General features: G+C 51.6%; 1 protein-coding gene across 5 annotated transcripts in view; it reads right to left on the bottom strand.

Annotated features, from left to right (window-relative positions):
• LOC132208097 (utrophin-like) overlaps positions 1-19,372 on the bottom strand; it is a 102,382-nt gene that overhangs the window by 36,452 nt on the left and 46,558 nt on the right. For 2 of the 5 annotated variants that reach the window (XR_009444186.1, XM_059643857.1), the window contains exon 2: positions 13,688-13,824. The exons of 2 other annotated variants lie outside the window; for them this stretch is intronic. The gene's annotated coding sequence lies outside the window, so the exon portion shown is untranslated. Of the gene's footprint in view, positions 1-13,687; positions 13,825-15,149; positions 15,214-19,372 lie in introns of those variants that run through there. One more of the 5 variants, XR_009444187.1, reaches the window with a different exon arrangement.

The raw sequence follows: 19,372 nt of genomic DNA, 5'->3' as shown, positions 1-19,372 counted from the left end.
TGTGTCCAATTCCTGACAAAAGATCTGGACCAAAAACGTCAGCTTTCCTACTCCTCTGATGCTGCTCAGCCTGCTGTGCTCATTCAGCTCGACACCTTGTTATCATAGAGACAGCACATGTTAGGTGTCTTTGCTACATCAAGTTTTCTGAGTGTCATAACCTATATGACAATGTGTATCAGCTCTGAACTTATTTGTATGTTGAAGCCATTCATGTAATTTGCATGTGAATAAATTTACATTTGGACTCTGGTGAAATACAAAGAAACCTAGACTTGTTTGAAAATTAAATCGACTTAATTAATTCAGTCATATAATTGGCATAAAAATATAAGAAATTAATCCTACTCAAAATCTTGGAGATGTGTTTGTTTGGCATTAGGGTATTGAAGGTGGAGATGTGGTCAATAAGTAGGAGCTTGATGTAGATGCCCTTGTTATCTGGACGTTCCAGAGATGTGTGTAAAGCCAAAGAGAGGACATCGACGATGGATCTGCTGCATCAGTAGGTGAATTGCAGTGGATCAAGGTAATGTGGGAGGGTGGAGTTGATGTGACCCATGACCAACCTCTCAAAGCACTTCATAGTGATGAAAATGGATGTAAGAGCCACTGGGCAGCAGTCATTTGAGGCTTCTGGAAAAATTTGCTGACGTTCAGTGCGGGGATCTTAAAGCTTTAGCATGAACATCAGAAAATTGGAGAAGCCTCGAGCATATGAGCACAGGTAGCTGAGGGTAGGGAGGGCGGGAATTCCAGAAATCAAAGAGGGCAAGACACAGAGAGAGAGAGAGAGAGAGAGAGACGGAGATCATAGTGAAGAAATGATTAGCCTGGTAGGCAGTGGAAAATACATGATTTTCCATGGAACATGCAGACATCTTCGAAAAACAGGACATTGAGTTTTCAAAGTTTTGGAAATTAGTGTTATAGTTGATTTAGAGTGAATCAAATTGCTGTTCACACCATTGCCATCACCTTGCCCTTGTCAAGACAGACATGGATAAAGTTCTCAAAGCTGATAGAAAATTGAAAGCACTGGCATCCTGTGACGATGGTACGTTTCCTTCCTTTAAAAATAATGCTTGCAGCTTAATTGGCATAATAAAGAGCACAGGGGCTCTGTTTGACGCTGCCGCCTCACGGCACCAGCAACTTGGGTTCAATTCCACCCTTTGACTATCTGTGTGGAGTTTGCACATTCTTCATGTGTCCGCATGGGTTTTCTCTGGGTGCTCCAGTTTCCTCCCACAGTCAAAAGACGTGCAAGGTCGGTGGATTGGCCATGCTAAATTTCCCAAGGTGTTCAGTGATGTGTAGGTTAGGTGAGTTATGGGTGGATGGGTCTCGGTGGGATGCTTTGAGGGGCAGTGTGGTTGTGTTGGACTGACGGACCTGTTTCCACACTGTAAGGATTCTCTGATTCATGATTCTATGATTTTACTGAGCACAAAGGTACAATATTAGCCCGTCATATTTGTCTCACCTCTTGACACATTGACAAGAAAGCTTTAATTTCAGTTTCTGTGCATTTTCAATGTGTCTGCTGTCTCTAACAAGGCTTGACTGTATCTCCTTCTCGAATGCACATCTCCTGTCCCCTAACAAGTAGTGGTGTCACTTGCTTTTCATTCAGTACCATCAGTAAAACAATAGCCTCCATATTATAAGATAATAAAATGTGAGGCTGGATGAACACAGCAGGCCAAGCAGCATCTCAGGAGCACAAAAGCTGACGTTTCGGGCCGAGACCGTTCATCAGAGAGGGTGTTGGGGAGAGGGCTCCTAAATAAATAGGGAGAGAGACGGGGAAGCGGACCGAAGATGGAGACAAAAGAAGATAGGTGGAGAGGAGAGTATCGGTGGGAAGGTCGGGAGAGGATAGGTCAGTCCAGGGAGGACGGACAGGTCAAGCAAACGGGATGAGGTTAGTCAGGAGGAAATGGAAGTGCGGCTTGAGGTGGGAGGAGGAGATAGGTGAGAGGAAGAACAGGTTAGGGAGGCGGGACAAGCTGGGCTGGTTTTGGGATGCAGTGGGGGGAGGGGATGAGTTGGGCTCGTTTTGGGATGCAGTCGGGGAGGGGAGATTTTGAAGCTTGGGAACTTCACATCGATACGATTGGGCTGCAGGGTTCCCAAGCGGAATATGAGTTGCTGTTCCTGCACTCTTTGGGTGGCACCATTGTGGCACTGCAGGAGGCCCACGATGGACAGGTCGTCTGAGGAATGGGAGGGGGAGTTAAAATGGTTCGCGACTGGGAGGTGCTGTTCTTTATTGCAAACCGAGCGGAGGTGTTCTGCAACGCAAACATGAGATTTTTTCCTTCTAGCTTGCACTCACTGGAGCACTGCAGCAAGCCTGAGACAGAGATTTTGGCCAGGGATCATGATGGAGTGCTCAAGTGACAGGCAATTGGAAACCTGGGGCCATTTTTATGGACAGAATATAGGTGTTCTGCCAAGTGGTTGGTCAGTCTGTGTTTCGTCTCCCTGATGCAGAGGGAGACCATATTGTGAGCAGTGAATACAGTAGACTAGATTGAGTGAAGTGTGGGTAAATCGCTGCTTCTCCTGGAAGCCTTGGATAGTGAAGCGGGAGGAAGTAAATGGACAGATATTATGCCTTCTGTGGTGGCATGGAAAGTGCTGTCGGGTAATGGGGAGGTGTTGCGAATGGATAAAGAGTGGACTGAGGTGTCCTGACGGAATGGTCTCTGCGGAAGGCTGACAAGAGAGGGGAGGGGAATATTTGCCTGGTGGTGGAATCTTGTTGGAAATCGTGGCTGATGTTCTTCTAGATGTGGATATTGATGGGTTGGGCTTTGAGGACCAGTGCACATCATCAGGGGTGAGGCCAAAGTGTAGGAGATGGGTTGGACACAGCTGAGAGCTCTGTCAACCACAAACGCAAGGAATGCTCAGTTGAGGAAGAATGCAGACATTTCAGAATCCCTCCAACAGAAGACGAAATCATGAGAACAAGTGGATCTGTCGGGACAGTCCTGTTTGAAGATTATGGGAACTAAGACTACGTTGTTTGTCATAAAGGCTATGGTTGAGTGATCATATTCAAACTGAAGAGACCAAGAATGTGAGATTGGAGAATGGGTGGAGAACCATGCCTCGAGAATCCCTCTGCGGGTCTATGCTTGGCTTGGGCTACTATGGTTACCTTGTCCCAGTTTCGTATGAGAGGCGTGATCCTCCACCCATAATGCAGCCAACAAAGAGATACAATTGGACCCCCACATACAAAACCATACAGATCAAAACCCGAAATGACAGTACTCATGGTAACAGACCGGACAGTGTCAATTCCAGACAGAGTAGAATAACATTGTTTCGCTGGAGGCTTTACTGATGATGTCACACATCATGGTGACGAAACGTCTCAATGAAAACAAGCCAGCTCGGCGAGCAAGTCAACAACCTCAATCAGAGAGCTGGCTGTTTTGAACTACCTTGTTCAAGTGTATCATTTTGGATCTTGAATGTTAAATCTCGCTCCAACACAGGGACGGAGGATTGCTGTTAACAGCTGCATTATAACTAATTCATATTGAATCATTGTTTTGACCAGTCCAGAGATGTGCAGGTTAGGTGCATTGGGAATGCTGAATTACCCACAGTGCCCACATACGTGTAGGTTAGGTATATTAGCCATGGGAAATGCAGGCTGACAGGGATAGAGTAGGGAATGGGGATGGGTCTGGGTGGGATGCTCTTTGCAAGGTTGCTGCGGACTTGTTGAACTGAATGGCCTGTTTCCACACCAGGGATTCTATAAAACCAGGTTTTACTAAATTAGTGAGAGAGTGAGTTTATCAATTGCTAAATGCAAGAAGTCAGAAGGCACCACAAATACACACAAGTTAGAAACAAGAAATTAGCTCAAAAAACATAACCGTTAAGAGGGATACGGATAGTTCAGCCTTTGGATTGTTTGTGAAGAATAGAAAGTGGGATGTTGTGGCCACTAAGTTGGGCGATCCCCGGAATGCTTATATGAATTCAGCAGTTAATTTTGAGATTCTTGTTGAAATTCTTTTGACCTTGTTTCCTTTTTGACATTGCCCTGGTTTGCAGAGCTCAGAGCAAGAGATTGTCTTTTCTTCTAACCTGCAGCATAGGCCTATGAAATGGCTGTCCTAGAACTGTGACCTCCACAACTCCATAGACCACACGAGCAGAGTCGCCCAGGAATACACACGATCTGACATTCAAGAACTATTGAGATAACAATACTCAGTGTGGGATTGGAAAAGACAGCATGTACAAACAGAAAACAGCTGTAAATACTGTCAAGAGGTGAAATAAAGTTATAGAGCTAAATTAGTGGCTCTTTGCTTACATGCTCATTGTATTCAGAACAAAATCAACAAATTAATAGCACACATACAGGTTGGCGGGCATGATTTGAGAGCTATTACAAAGACATAGTTATAAGGAGATCAACACTGGAGGTAAATGTGCAGGGCGACGTGACATTCCAAAAAGACAGGCAGGAGGGAAACTGACTGTCAGCGATGAAATTACTGTGAGAACAAGAAACGATCTTCGATCGGAAGACGTAGAATCCAATTGTATTTATTTGTTAACGGGAGGAGGACATCACTAGCTACGCAGTGTTTGTTGTCCATCCCTAATTGCCCAGGGGTCAGTTCAGAGTCAATCATATGGCTGTGGGTCTGCAGTCACATGTAGGCCAGACCATGTAAGGATGGCAGTTTCCTTTACTAAAGGACATCAGTGAACCAGGTGGGTTTTTCTGACATTTGGCAATGGATTCATGGTCATCATGAGATTCTACATTCATGATTTTCTTTTATATTCAATTCAAATTCCACCACCTGCTGTGCTGGGATTTGAACACAGGTCCCCAGAATGTGATCTAAGTCTCTGAATTAACAGTCCAGTAATAATACCACTCGGCCATTTCCTCCCCAATCTTGGAACAAGAAAACCTGTAGCTGACTCCCACATGGGGAAAAACACTGAACCAGGAGCTTCTTCAAACGAGGTGATCGCCTCTTCTTACATTTTAAGATAGCTATGAATTATCAGGACCTTGGGGGAAGCTACTAAATTGGGGGGAGGAGTATCAGGTAGGAGCAGAGCAGTATTAATTGGGAGGAGCTTTTATTGTACATGTCGACATTTGATACGTGGGAGTTATTTAAAGACCTAGTGATCAGCGTTCAGATCTGGCCTATTCCAGGGAAGGAGGAATGACAAGGATGGCAATCTCAGGACATATGGACATAAGAAATAAAGCAGGAGTAGGTCATCTGTCTCTTCCAGCTCGCTCCGCCATTCAATAAGGTCATCACTGATCTTTTTGCGGACTCAGCTCCACTTACCCTCCCATTCACCAAAATCCTCAATTCCTTTCCTGTTCAAAGATCTATCTGTCTTGGCCTTTAAAACATTCAACCAGGGAACCTCAACTGTTTCACTGGGCAGAGAATTCCACAGATTCACAACCCTTTGGATGAAGAAGCTCATCCTCAACTCAGTCTTCAATCTGTTCACCCTTATTTTGAGGCTGTGCCCCGGAGTTGTACTTTCACCCATCAGTGGAACCAACTTCAGTGCTCCTTTCCTGTGTATTTCTTTCGTAATTTTAAAAGTTGCTATTAGAACATCCCTCATTCTTCGAAGTTTCAGTGAGTGCAATCGTAGTCTCCTCAAACTCTCCCCATACAGCAACATTTTCAATTCTAGAATCAATCTTGTGAAGCTCCTTTGCACCCCCTCCAGTGCCAGTACATCCTTTCTCCAGTGAGGAGACTAAAACGGTACAAACTACTCTACATCAAGCCTCACCAGCACCCTATACAACTGGAGCATCCCCTCCCGATTTTTAAACTGCATCACTCGAGCAATAAAGGACACTATTCCATTTGTTGCCTCAATTACCAGCTGCGTCTGCAAACGTTTTGTGCTTCATACACAAGGCTGCCCAGCTCCCTCTGCATAGCAGCATGCTACAATTTTTCACCATTTAAGTAATACTCCATTTTGCCCGAATTGCCACCAAAATGGATAGCCTCACATTTTCCATCATTGCACTCCATCTGCTAGACCCTTGTCCATTCACTTACACTTTCTGTGTCCTTCTGCAGACGTTCATTATCCTCTTCACACTTAACACTAAAATGTGTGGTAGAGTAATCTGTGAACTGTAATAGAACATATAACAACACAGCGCAGAACAGGCCCTTCGGCCCTCCACGTTGCGCCGAGCTGTGAACTAATCTAAGCCCATTCCCCTGCACTACCCCATCGTCAACCATATGCTTATCCAAGGGCTGTTTAAATGCCCCTCATGTGGCTGAGTTAACAACATTGGCAGGCAGAGCATTCCACGCCCTTAACACTCTCTTAGTAAAGAACCTGCCTCTGACATCTGTCTTAAAACCATCACCCCTCAATGTGTAGCTGCACCCCCTTGTACAAGCTGAAGTCATCATCCTCGGAAGAAGACTCTCACTGTCCACCCTATCTAAACCACTGATCATCTTATATTATCTCTATTAAATTCCCTCTTAGCCTCCTTCTCTCCAATGAGAACAGACCCAAGATCCTCAGCCTTTCTTCACAAGACCTTCGCTCCAGACCAGGCAACATCCTGGTAAACCTCCTCTGCACCTGTTCCAACGATTCCGAGGCCGCACTAGTGTTTGTAAGTTGCAGCATGACATCACGTCTCCGGAACTCAATCCTTCTACCATTGCAACCTAACACACCATCAGACTCCTGAACAGCACCATCTACCTGGGTAGCAATTTTCAGGAATCTATGCACATGGACACCAAGATCCCTCTGCTCACCTACACTGTCAAGAATCTTTCCCTTGACTCGGTGTTCTGCCTTCCTATTCGTCCTCCCAAAGTGAATCACCTCACATTTATCCGTATTAATCTCCATTTGCCAACTTTAGGGACAATTCTGCAGTTTATCCAATTCTCCCTACAACATGCAACATTCTTCCACAATGTCCACCACTCCACCAACATTAGTGTCATATGCAAACTTACTAACCCATCCACCAATGCCTGCGTCCAAGTCATTTACACAAATGACAAACAGCAGTGGTCTCACAACAAATCCTTGAGACACACCACTAGTAATCAGACTCCAGGCTGAATATTCTCCATCAACCAGCACTCGTTGCCTTCTTACCGAAAGCCAGTTTCTAATCCAAATGGCTAAATCTCCCTCAATCCTGTGCCTCTGTATTTTCTCCAATAGCCTACCACGGGGAAACTTATCAAAGGCTTTACTGAAGTCCATGTACACCACGCCAACTGCCCGACCCTCATCCACATGTTTGGTCACCTTCTCAAAAAATTCAATGAAGTTTCTGAGACACGACCCGCCCTTGACGTATCCATGTTGACTATCTCCAATCACATTGTTACTTGCTAGATGATTATAAATCCTATCTCTTATAATCCTTTCCAAAATTTTTCCTCCAACACACCCAAGGCTCACAGGTCTATAATTGCCTGGGTCATTCCTACTACCCCTCTTGAACAAGGGCACAACATTTGCAATCCTCCACTCCTCTGGTACGAAACCTGTAGACAATGAGGACTCCAAGATCAAGGCCAAAGGCTCCACCACCTCCTCCCTCGCTTCCCAGGCAATCCTCGGAAAAATCCCATCAGGCCCAGGGGTTTTATCTACCTTCACACCTTGTCGAATTGATAACACTTCCTCCTTACTAACCTTAACCCTTTCAATTCTAGTGCCTCTAACTCAGTCACCTCCTCTACAATATTCTCCTGTCCCTCAGTGAAAACAGATGAGAAATATTCATTTAGCGCCTCTCCAATCTCCACAGCGTCCACACACAACTTCCCACTTCTGTCTTGGACTGGCCCTATGCCTACCCCAGACATCCTCTTATTCCTCACATACCTATCGAAAGCTTTTGGGTTCTCCTTTATTTCCCTGCCAATGTCTGCTCATGCACCCTCCTTGCTCTTCTTAACTCTCTCTTTAAATCCTTCCCAGCTAATCTGTAGCTCTCCATCACCTCATCTGAACCATCTGGTCTCATCATCACATCAGCCTCCCTCTTCTGCTTAACTAGAGATACAAGTTTTTTTTAGTTAACCACAGTTCCCTTAGCTTATCGCTTCCTCCCTGCCTGACAGGGACGTGCCTATCAAGAACACGCAATATCTGTTCCTTAAACCAGCTCCACAATTCAATTGTCCCCATCCCCTGCATTTTGCTAACCCATTCTATGCCTCCTAAGTCTTGACTCATCACCTTATAAGGGAGGAATGGAGAAGCCGATAGTGAAGAGGACGATCAGAGGTTACAGCAGAACATAGATAGACTGGAGAGTTGGGAAGATAAATGGCAGATGGAGTTCAATCCAGGCAAACGCGAGGTGATGCATTTTGGAAGATCACATTCAAGGACAAACTATACAGTAAATGGGGAAAATTGATGAACAGAGAGATCTGGGCGTTCAGGTCCATTGTTCCCTGAAGGTGACAATACAGGTCAATAGGGTGGTCAAGGCGGCATATGGCATTGGACGGGGTATTGAGTACAAGAGTTGGCAGGTCATGTTGCAGTTGTATCGGACTTTGGTTCGGCCACATTTACAGTACTGTGTCCATTACCAAAAGGACATGAACGCTTTGGACAGGGTACAGAGGAGGTTCACCAGGATGTTGCCTGGTAAGGAGGGTGCTAGCTACAAAGAGAGGTTGAGTGGATTAGGATTATTTTCATGAGAAAGATGGAGATTGGGGGGGACCTGATTGAGGTCGACAAAATCATGAGGGTATAGACAGGGTGAACAGCAAAAAGCTTTTGCCACCCAGAGCGGAGGACTCAATTACTAGGGGTCATGAGTTTAAAGTGAGAGGAGGAAAATTTAGGGGAGATATGCATGGAAAGTTCTTTACAGGGAGGTTGGTGGGCACCTGGAACGCATTGCCAGTGGAGGTGGGCGACGCAGACACATTAGCATCTTTTAAGATATATTTGGACAGGTACACGGACGGGCAGGGAGCAAATGGACACAGACCGTGAGCAAACAGGTGAGAGGTTAGACAGAGGATCTTGATCGGCGCAGGGTTGGAGGGCAAAAGGGCCTGTTCGTGTGCTGTAATTTGCTTTGTTGTTTTGACTGACTGGAGGGAAGGAGGAATGGATCGCTGGAGGGAGGGAGGGAGGGAGGGAGGAATGGATGGATGAATGGACGGGGCAAGGAGCAGGAGGACGGGGTGGGGGGGGTGGGGGAAGGAGAAGGAGGACGGGGGTGGGGAAGGAGGAGGAGGACGGGGGAGGAGAGAGAAGGAGGGCGGCGGCCGGGCGGGGGGGGGAAGGAGGAGGAGGAGGGCTGGGGTCGGGGGGGAAGGAGGAGGAGGAGGACCGGGGAGGGGGGGGGAGGAGGAGGACCGGGGCGGGGGGGGGGAGGAGGAGGAGGACCGGGGGGGGGGGGGAGGAGAAGGACGACGGTGGGGGGGGGGAAGGAGGAGGACGATGGTGGGGGGGGGGGAAGGAGGAGGACGACGGTGGGGCGGGGAAGGAGGAGGACGACGGTGGGGGGGGGGGAAGGAGGAGGACGACGGTGGGGGGGGAAGGAGGAGGACGACGACGGTGGCGGGGGGGAGGAGGAGGACGACGACGGTGGGGGGGGGGAAGGAGGAGGACGACGGTGGGGCGGGGAAGGAGGAGGACGACGGTGGGGGGGGGGGGGAAGGAGGAGGACGACGGTGGGGGGGGAAGGAGGAGGACGACGGTGGGGGGGGGGAAGGAGGAGGACGACGGTGGCGGGGGGGGAAGGAGGAGGACGACGGGGGAAGAAGGAGAAGTAGGACGGTGGGGAAGGGGAAGGAGAAGGACGACGGTCGGGAAGGGGAAGGAGAAGGAGGACGGTGGGGAAGGGGAAGGAGAAGGAGGACGGTGGGGAAGGAGGAGGAGGAGCGGGGAGTGGGGGGGGAGGAGTTGAACACAGCAGACATCCTGACATCAGCTTCCCTGGCCTCTGATGCTGCATGTCCTGCTGTGTTCATGCTCACGAACACCTCGTTACCTCCCATTCTCTTTTGTTTGTGTTTTCTTGCTCTTCCTCCCTCCCTCTGATTCTCACCCCCTCTCTCACCTCTGCTGGCCCTAATTTCACTCCCTTGTCATGCTCCTTTATTTCCATCTTTCTGTCCCTTTTCTCTCTCCCACCACAAATTCACTCTCTCTCACTCTGGCTTTATGAACAGGGGGAGAGAGTACAAGAGGAAAGGAAACCAAAGCACACAGCGCCTTCGGCTGAGAGGGAAATTAAGAACTGCCAGAGATTTTCCAAACCGTGACACAGGAGTTGCCTCTCTCCCTCTCTCTCGACAGTCTCTGTCACTGCCTCACCCAACCCCACACCCATTCGCGTCCCATGGTGACTCTCCACAAACCCACCTCCGGGTAGAAATGCAAACACAAGTTACTGGAAATGCTCAGCATCTGTGAAGAAAAAGTACTGAGGTAGCATTTTGGGTGCGATGACCCTTTCTCTCCGAGCTCCGGCTAGAAATGCTCCAGCCTCTGGGACAGGGTCCCCTTGTAGTCGGAGAGCTGCGGGTCGATCTCGGCTGTTCGCTTGGCGCAGGGCATCAAGAGCTCCCCTCAGCCCCAGGAAGGGATATGTTCACCCCCTAACCTTATACTGACAGTGGTTGTGTTCTTCCCTCATCCCCGGGAGCCCCTCTTGCCTTCTCACCTGGTCGTCGGAGTGCTATTCGGCTACGGAGGGCGGTGCGATAAAGAGCCCACTTCCCACAGCCGCGGGGGAAGGGGGCATCCCTTTACTCCTCAACCTCCTCCCATCTCATCTTGTGGCAGTGGCTGTTCGGCTGCAGAAAGCAGCGCTGCCCGTGACCCCAAACCTCCCGACAACACCCCTCTCCGAACCCAACCCCCACCACGACCCTTTTGCAGTAGCTGTAGGCCACTCAGTCACAGGGCTGTACGATAGTGACTCTCCCCATGTCCCCTCGCTTCCAGGACGGCTATCCTCCAACGCCTACCCCATCCCATCCCGCTCCTTCCCTTTACCTTGTAGTCGGAGAGCTGTAGGCAGTTCTGCTACGGAAACCCGCGCAGGGCTGTATAATAGACACCCTCCCAATGTCCCCAGCCTTCCCCTCACCCGGGGAGGGGTATTCTCACCCCCAAAACATACATTCCCAACCCCTCGCTTTGTGATAGGAGCGGCGCAGGGTGTGAAACAGGGATCGTGCTCATGTCCCCAGTCCTCCCTTCACCCCAAACCCCGCTGTGACCTTGCAGTCGGAGATTGTTGTCGGCTGCTCAGCCACGGAAGGCGTCGCGTAACGCGGCCAGGTACTCGGGGAGCGCAGGCTCGGTGCCAGGCAGCTGTTCAGGCAGGTAGCTGTGCCCAGGAGCCGGGCAAAGAGGCCTTCTCCCACCTCAGATCCCCGCTCCTGGCAAAGGCGGCGCAGGGCCGAGCCAATGAGCAGCGAGCGCTCCAGCAGCCCGGATGCCTGCTCCTAGCCCGGTGGTCATGCTGGAGGCCGCTGGAGAACAGGGGGTTGTAGGGGTCCAGGAGCGTGGTGCGATGATCCCCGCTGCCGAAACCCTGGGTCCTCAGCCCCTCCCGGGAAAAGGGATCCAGACAGCGGACTCGTCGCCGAGGGAGAGGGGGAAAAAGGCGTGAGTAGGAACAGGAGAGGAAGGGGATTGACTGCGAGGGAGAAAGAGACAGAGTGTGTGTGAGAGAGAGAGGGGATTAGAAATGCAGTCTGATTGTGGATGGGTTGGGTTTAAACAGAGATTTTTAAACTTTGTTCGAACGAAACCCAGAACGCTGCCTGCTGAGCGAGTGGAGAGGCTCGGACAGAGAGGAAGAGAGACACAGGGAAAGATAGGGGGGCGGGGGAGAGGGGGCAGAGAGAGGTCACAGGGAGAGACGGAGAGACAGGGGAGAGAGAACGGCAGAAGCACACACAGAGGGAGGCAGAGACAAGAGGAGAGACAGAGGGGCGCACACACACACAGACCAAAGAGACAGAGAAGTGCACAGCGAAGTGGCAGAGACAAGACGACAGAGAGAGAGATACAGAGACATAGAGTGAGGCACACACAGAGAGATGGAGAGACAGAGATTGTGTGTGTGGGGCAGGGGGTGGGTTTGGAGAAAATGGGAGAGAGAGAGAAAGAGGCAGAGTTGTAGAGTTGTACAGCAGTGAAACAGACCCTTCAGTCCAACTCCTCCATGCCGACCGGGGGGCCGGGGCCCGTCAGGGCTGCGGGGGGCCGGGGCCCGTGGGCGGGACAGGGCTGCGGGGGGCCGGGGCCCGTGGGCGGGACAGGGCCGCGGGGGGCCGTCCCTCTGAGGGGGACAGGGCTGCGGGGGCGGGTCAGGACTGCGGGGGCAAATCGCCGTGAGCGGGTCAGGACTGCGGGGGCAAATCGCTGTGAGCGGGCCAGTGCTGCGGGGGCAGGTCCCCGTGAGCAGGACTGTACTGCGGGGGCCGGTCCCCCTGAGCGGGATAGGGCTGCAGGGGGCCCGTCCCCGTGAGCAGGACAGGGCTGCAGGGGGCAAATCGCAGTGAGCGGGACAGGGCTGCGGGGGCCGGTCGCCGCCAGCGGGAGAGGGCTGCGGAGGCAAATCGCCGTGAGTGGGAGAGGGCTGCGGGGGCCGGTCCCTGTGAGCGTCTCAGAAATGCAGGGGCAAGTTGATCCGGTGAATTCAAGTATGAAATTACATGAAAGACAGCAATGAATTTAAAGCATCAAGAGGAAAGAGATTTGGAATCCAGCATTCGTTCATGGGGATGGAGCAGCGCTTGGAATATTACCTTCAGTTCTGGTCGCTTCATTACAGGGAGGATGTGGAAGCTTTAGAGAGGGTGCAGAGGAGATTTAGCAGGATGCTGCATGGAATGGACGGCAGGTCTTATGAGGAAGGGTTGAGGGGGCGAGGACTTTTTTCATTGGAGCAAAGAAGAATGAGAGGTGACTTGATAGAGGTATACAAGATGATGAGAGGCATAGCTGGAGTGGATAGTCAGAGATTTTTTCCCAGAGCAGAAATGACTATCACGAGGGGGAGAAATTTTAAGGTGACTGGAGGAAGGAACAGGGGAGATGTCAGACCTAAGTTCTTTACACAGAGAGTGGCGGGTGTGTGGAATGCGCTGCTGGCAGTGGTAATGGAGTCAGATACATTTAGAGGCTTTTAAGCGACTCTTGGATAGGCACATGAAGGACAGTAAAATGAACGGTATGCAGGGTAGTTTGATCTTAATGGGATAATAGGACGGCACAACATCGTGGGCCGAAGGGCCTGTACTGTTCTTTGTTCTATGTTCAGCCAAAGGTTCTTTTCAGGAGAGAGTAATTGATTGTAGTTTTTAAAGACAGAACTGGAGGACAGAGAAAGATATCAAGGAAGGTTGCACGTTAGTGACAGTATCAACAAGTCCTCAGCAAATGTACTCTCTGAGGAACTACACTGTTTTGAAGGCGAGAGGACCAATGATATCAGTTAAGCCCCCCTTGTTTTTGTATTGTGTACTTCTGACATATGCGCAAATGGACAACCTCACTCTCCTGCAAAGCTGCAGAATGAATAATGCTGCAATATTTGTCAACTCCCAAATGGGCATTGATACATTAGTAAATCGCACATCAATAAACTTACGTCTCAAGGTTCTCGCCTTCTAGAACTGTTTGTACTGGTAAATAACCCAAGCGAGGATGTTTGGCAAAGTATTTCTTTGATCTGAACTTATTTTTCAGCACCTTGCTGAAATCACGCACATCTTCACCTGATGTTGTCTAAAAATGTAAAATAAATCAAATTCAGTTAAGAATTAATAATGAACCAATCTACTCAACTCACTCTATAATCCATGCTCTCCCTGCTAAATGTCTTTGAGGATGTAAAATTAAAGAGTCTGCAATTCTGAGGGATAAAGTCGCTATCTTTCTGTAAGATTATGATAAAGGTTAGATATGTCTGAATGTGAGTTTCGAACAATTAAGCTTGAGTTTCATAGAGTCGTACAGCATGAAAAAAGATCCTTTGGTCCAACCAGCCTATGCTGATCACAATCCCAAACTCAACTAGTTCCACCTGCCTGTGCTTGGCCGATATCTCTCCAAACATTTCTATCATCTTTCTATCTTCTAGCTACAACATCACCTGAACAGAATTCTCCATCTTGTGGTCAAATACTAAAACTATACAATTAAGTAATTTCAAATGATTCACATTAGTGGCCTTTCTGGTTGAATTGCTAATTATTTTAACAACAGTGCATTTTTTGTCCAATTATGCCATGTATAATTACTGATCCAAAATTCATCTCATTGGGTTTCATTTTTTTGGTTTTGTGTATTGAGTCATAGATGAGATCAATACAGGGGGGGAGAAGGGCGCGGGACGAGGGGGGGAGAAGGGCGCGGGACGAGGGGGGGAGAAGGGCGCGGCACGAGGGGGGGAGAAGGGCGCGGCACGAGGGGGGGAGAAGGGCGCGGCACGAGGGGGGGAGAAGGGCGCGGCACGAGGGGGGGAGAAGGGCGCCGCAAGAGGGGGGGAGAAGGGCGCCGCACGAGGGGGGGAGAAGGGCGCCGCACGAGGGGGGGAGAAGGGCGCCGCACGAGGGGGGGAGAAGGGCGCCGCACGAGGGGGGGAGAAGGGAGCAGGACGAGGGGGGGAGAAGGGAGCAGGACGAGGGGCGGGGAAGGGAGCAGGACGAGGGGGGGGGGAAGGGAGCAGGACGAGGCGGGGGGGAAGGAGCAGGACGAGGTGGGGGCGTAAGGAGGAAGGGAAATGAACACAGCAGACAGGCTGACATCACCTCGACACCCAGAATATTCAGACCCTAGATAAGCGTTTCTCCCTGCGACTCCTGAAACTGACACTCGCAGCCATGCGCCGGCACCTCCACACACTGCAATCCAGCCTGCCCCAGCTCAGAGCCTCCCTCTCCCAGACCTGCAAAGGACCCCTGCTGTTTTTGATCCGCCGCAGGTTCCACAGACTGAACACCCAGTTCCACTCAGCTTTACTGGACACCAAAAATCGTAAGTACAACCAACTCACGGGCCCCTGCCACCCACAAGAGGATTCCTGCGCCTCCCAAATCCCGAGTCTGTACCTGCCCCGCCGCCATTGACCATGAAGACACGGCCGGAGACCCCACCGATGACGTCACATCCGCCTCAGCTGGCGACACCACTTCCGGAATCGCTGCTGCACTCACCACCTCCACTTCCACAGGTACAACACCTCACACACCACCCTCACCGCAGCTGCTGCCGCCTCCCCCGATACACCAACCGCCGACGGAACCCCGCCCACGGCCGACGGAACCGCGCTCACGGCCGACGACCTCATCGCTCCGCCCACAGCCTCCACAGCCAGCAACCCCAGAGGAGACAGCCACACTGAGCCCTGCCACATGTTCGCCGTCTCCCCAGACCTCCCACTGACTGAGGACGAACGGTCAGTCCTCAGTGAGGGGCTCACCTTTGTCCCCCTACAACCACACATCAACCAATACCAGTCACGATTGGACATAGAGCAGTTTTTCCGCCATCTTCGCATCCACGCCTACTTCTTCAACCGGGAGCCTAAAACTCCCTCCACTGACCCCTTCACCCTCTTCCAACACAAGTCCTCCTCCTGGACACCACCCCCAGGCCTCCTAACCTCCCTCGACCTCTTCATCTCCAACTGCCGTCGAGACATTAACCGCCTCAATCTCTTCACCCCTCTCACCCACTCCAACATCTCCCCTGAAGAACGGGCAGCCCTCCGCTCCAACCCCAACCTCACCATCAAACCCGCAGACAACGGTGGCGTAGTGGTAGTATGGCGCACTGACCTCTACATCGACGAGGCCGGACGCCAACGCTCCGACACCACCTCCTACTGTCCCCTCGCTCATGACCCCACACCCGAGCACCAAACCATCATCTCCAACACCATTCATGACCTCATCACCTCTGGGGACCTCCCACCCACAGCCTCCAACCTCATTGTTCCCCAACCCCGCACGGCCCGTTTCTATCTCCTTCCCAAAATCCACAAACCTGCCTGCCCTGGTCGACCCATCGTCTCAGCCTGTTCCTGCCCCACCGAACTCATCTCCACCTATCTGGACTCCATTTTCTCCCCTTTGGTCCAGGAACTCCCTACCTACGTCCGTGACACCACCCACGCCCTCCACCTCCTCCAGGATGTCAAATTCCCTGGCCCCCAACACCTCATCTTCACCATGGACGTCCAGTCCCTAGATGGCCTCCAGGCCCTCCGCTTCTTCCTGTCCCGCAGGCCCGACCAGTCCCCCTCCCCCGACACCCTCATCGGCCTAGCCGAACTCGTCCTCACCCTCAACAACTTCTCTTTTGACTCCTCCCACTTCCTACAGACTAAGGGGGTGGCCATGGGCAGCCGCATGGGCCCCAGCTATGCCTGCCTCTTTGTAGGTTACGTGGAACAGTCCCTCTTCCGCACCTACACAGGACCCAAACCCCACCTTTTCCTCCGGTACACTGATGACTGTATCGGCGCCGCCTCTTGCTCCCCAGAGGAGCTCGAACAGTTCATCCACTTCACCAACACCTTCCACCCCAACCTTCAGTTCACCTGGGCCATCTCCAGCACATCCCTCACCTTCCTGGACCTCTCAGTCTCCATCTCAGGCAACCAGCTTGTAACTGATGTCCATTTCAAGCCCACCGACTCCCACAGCTACCTAGAATACACCTCCTCCCACCCACCCTCCTGCAAAAATTCCATCCCATATTCCCAATTCCTCCGCCTCCGCCGCATCTGCTCCCACAATAAGACATTCCACTCCCGCACATCCCAGATGTCCAAGTTCTTCAAGGAGCGCAACTTTCCCCCCACAGTGATCGAGAACGCCCGTGACCGCGTCTCCCGTATTTCCCGCAACACATCCCTCACACCCCGCCCCCGCCACAACCGCCCAAAGAGGATACCCCTCGTTCTCACACACCACCCCACCAACCTCCGGATACAACGCATCATCCTCCAACACTTCCGCCATCTACAATCCGACCCCGCCACCCAAGACATTTTTCCATCCCCACCCCTGTCTGCCTTCCGGAGAGACCACTCTCTCCATAACTCCCTTGTTCGCTCCACACTGCCCTCCAACCCCACCACACCCGGCACCTTCCCCTGCAACCACAGGAAATGCTACACTTGCCCCCACACCACCTCCCTCACCCCTATCCCAGGCCCCAAGATGACATTCCACATTAAGCAGAGGTTCGCCTGCACATCTGCCAATGTGGTATACTGCATCCACTGTACCCGGTGTGGCTTCCTCTACATTGGGGAAACCAAGCGGAGGCTTGGGGACCACTTTGCAGAACACCTCCGCTCAGTTCGCAACAAACAACTGCACCTCCCAGTCGCAAACCATTTCCACTCCCCCTCCCATTCTTTAGATGACATGTCCATCATGGGCCTCCTGCACTGCCACAATGATACCAGCCACCCGAAGGTTGCAGGAACAGCAACTCATATTCCGCCTGGGAACCCTGCAGCCTAATGGTATCAATGTGGACTTCACCAGTTTCAAAATCTCCCCTTCCCCCACCGCATCCCTAAACCAGCCCAGTTCTTCCCCTCCCCCCACTGCACCACACAACCAGCCCAGCTCTTCCCCTCCACCCACTGCATCCCAAAACCAGTCCAACCTGTCTCTGCCTCCCTAACCTGTTCTTCCTCTCACCCATCCCTTCCTCCCACCCCAAGCCGCACCCCCATCTATCTACTAACCTCATCCCACCTCCTTGACCTGTCCGTCTTCCCGGGACTGACCTATCCCCTCCCTACCTCCCAACCTATACTCTCTCCACCTATCTTCTTTTCTCTCCATCTTCGGTCCGCCTCCCCCTCTCTCCCTATTTATTCCAGAACCCTCACCCCATCCCCCTCTCTGATGAAGGGTCTAGGCCCGAAACGTCAGCTTTTGTGCTCCTGAGATGCTGCTTGGTCTGCTGTGTTCATCCAGCCTCACATTTTATTATCTTGGATTCTCCAGCATCTGCAGTTCCCATCATCTCTGACATCAGCTTCCCTGAGCCTCTGATGCTGCTTGTCCTGCTGTGTTCATCCACATCAACACCTTGTTACCCCCCATTCTCCTTTGTTTGTGTTTTCTTGCTCTTCCTCCCTCCCTCTGATTCTCTCCCCCTCTCTCACCTCTGCTGGCTCTAATTTCACTCCCTTGTCATGTTCCCTTATTTCCATCTTTCTGTCCCTTCTCTCTCTCTCTCCGCCCACAAACTCACTCTGGCTTTATTCACAGGGGGAGAGAGTACAAGAGGAAAGGAAACCAAAGCACGCAGCGCCTTCGGCTGAGAGAGAAATGAAGAAATGCCGGAGATTTTCCAAACCCTGACGCAGGGGTTGCCTCTCTCTCTCTCGACAGTCTCTGTGACTGCCCCATCAAACCCCACACCCATTCCCGTCCCATGGTGTCTCTCCACAAACCCACCTCCGGGTAGAAATGCAAACACAAGTTGCTGGAAATGCTCAGCATCTGTGAAGAAAAAGTCCCGAGGTAGCGTTTTGGGTGCGATGACCCTTTCCCTCAGAGCTCCGGCTAGAAATGCTCCAGCCTCTGAGACAGGGTCCCCTTGAGGTCGGAGAGCTGCGGCTCCATCTTGGCTGTTCGCTTGGCGCAGGGCATCAGGAGCTCCCCTCAGCCCCAGGAAGGGGTATGATCACCCCCTAACCTTATACTGACAGTGGTTGTGTCCTTCCCTCATCCCCGGGAGCCCCTCCTGTCTTCTCACCTTGTCGCCGGGGTGCTATTCGACTACGGAGGGCTGTGCGATAAAGATCCTACTTCCCACAGCGGCAGGGGGAGGTGGCATCCCTTCGCTCCTAAAACACCCCCTCCCATCCAATCTTGTGGCGATGGCTGTTCGGCTGCAGAAAGCGGCGCTGCCCGTGACCCCAAACCTCCATACAACACCCCTCTCCTAATCCGACACTTTTGCAGTAGCTGTAGGCCACTCAGTCACTGGGCTGTACAATAGTGACTCTCCCCATGTCCAATCACTTCCAGGACGGCAATCCTCCAACCCCGACCCCATCCCATCCGCCTCCTTCCCTTTACCATGTAGTACGAGAGCTGCAGGCTGGTCGGCTACGGAAACCCGCGCAAGGCTGGATAATAGACACCCTCCCAATGTCCCCAGCCTTCCCCTCACCCGGGGAGGGGTATTCTCACCCCCAAAACATCCATTCCCAACCCCTCGCTTTGGGATAGGAGCGGCGCAGGATGTGAAACAGGGACCGTGCTCATGTCCCCAATCCTCCCTTCACCCCAAACCA

Source organism: Stegostoma tigrinum, unplaced genomic scaffold (genome assembly GCF_030684315.1).
Source record: "Stegostoma tigrinum isolate sSteTig4 unplaced genomic scaffold, sSteTig4.hap1 scaffold_294, whole genome shotgun sequence".
Lineage (NCBI taxonomy): Eukaryota > Metazoa > Chordata > Chondrichthyes > Orectolobiformes > Stegostomatidae > Stegostoma > Stegostoma tigrinum.
This window is presented reverse-complemented; position numbering and strand designations above follow the sequence as displayed.